This window comes from Malania oleifera, chromosome 10 (assembly GCF_029873635.1).
Source record: "Malania oleifera isolate guangnan ecotype guangnan chromosome 10, ASM2987363v1, whole genome shotgun sequence".
NCBI classification, from domain to species: domain Eukaryota; kingdom Viridiplantae; phylum Streptophyta; class Magnoliopsida; order Santalales; family Ximeniaceae; genus Malania; species Malania oleifera.
The window spans coordinates 43,996,833-43,998,553 of record NC_080426.1 but is presented as its reverse complement, the minus strand read 5'-3'; positions in this window follow the sequence as shown (position 1 = coordinate 43,998,553).

Here is a 1,721-nt window from a genome sequence, read left to right as displayed (position 1 = left end):
GAGGATGCAAATGCCCCATTCTCAAGCTCTTTTTTTTTTTTTTTTTTCAAATTAATTAAATACATTATGTATTTAAACAAAATTCATCATACTACTAAAGAAAGTCTAACAAAACCTCCCAAAAAGGAGGTTTTGTTAGACATTCCACCCGCATATTTGAGATAGGTGAGATTTAAAATACTTCATTCCCTTTGTTTCCATTACGAGGACTCATGCACTCACACGCATACGAAAAATGAATATGTAAGAATAAACATGCCAAATGAACATGCATACACATTTAACTAGTCAAAATGAACTAAAATAATCCCATGATTTTCTTAGAATTTTCAAGAATTTTAGAATATTTTGGAAAATTTTGGGATTTTTTCTTCCAATGAAATTTTGGTCATTTTTTTTTTTTTAAAGTTTAGGCTTTTTTAAAAACTTTGAACCTTCCCCCCCCCCCCCTATTTTTCTTTTTTTATTTTTATTTTTTTGGAAAATTTTCTAACATTTTAAAGGCATGTACTGTAACGCCTTAAACCTGAAAACCTAGTCTGGTGCGTTATAACTGAATAAACCGTGCTTCATGACGCCCCGAACCCGCCTGGTGGGACCCTAGTGCCACGTAATCCGTTCTCCTGTACTTGATGTTCCATTTACAATTACGCAACGGAAAACATAACTACAATCCTCAACCAATATAATACCAGAGTTTTCTACATCTATCTACATTCCAAAATAAACCATTCATCCACCTGTATCCACATATATACATATATCCAAAAACATAATCTACAACTTCCAGTATTTACAACTCAGAAGACTTAAAACATAAAACATAAAACTTATACATCCCAAAAGTATTTTCAAAGTTTATACCATTTTTCTTTCTATATCCAAAAATATTATAACAACCTCGAGCTCTCTAAGCTCGATCACGTGGAGACCTTGAAAAAGATAAATTTGTATTCGAGTGAGATACATCTCAGTAAGGGAAGAAACAATATATTAAATCAGCGTGTGACCAACACGAGGTTTGTAAATAACATATGTATATGTATTCATCATTTGCAAATCATTATCATAATTTCAAAAATCATTTCTGAGCCCGATCAAACACATGCAAGTGTTTTACCCATGAGAATACCTAAGGATTGGAGTGATTACCCGCTCATACAAGTAGCACCCCTCTGCTTTGATACTTTAGGCAATCAATAGTCACAACTAAAGCATATTAGGGCACTTACCTTACTCAGTAAGCCCTCAGGTGAAAAAGTAATCTCGTACTCACACAGTTCATACAAAGGTTTACTAGCAAAGGCTCTTGAGAATAAGGAAATTTACCCGCTCATATAAGTAATTTTCCCCTACCCTAATACGTTATTCAGCCTACTACTACATCTGATACCTACTAGGGCACTTGCCTTTCTCAGTAAGCCCTCGAGTGAAGAGTTTGCCCCACCCATATAAGTACATATCATACTAGCGTGAATACTGATACTACAATAATACATTCCTCTGTCTGTCATTTATTCTATACTTCTCATCTGTTCATGTTTTTAGTTTTGACATTTCGTAGCATTTCACTTTACGTGACTCTTTCCCATTTTACATTGTTCACATTTCACATTTCATTCCCATTTCATTCATATTTTATTTCATTCTCATTTCCATTTCATTTCTTGCATTCATACTATAGCTCTTTTAAGTTGTACATCAGTTAGTCCACATAGATA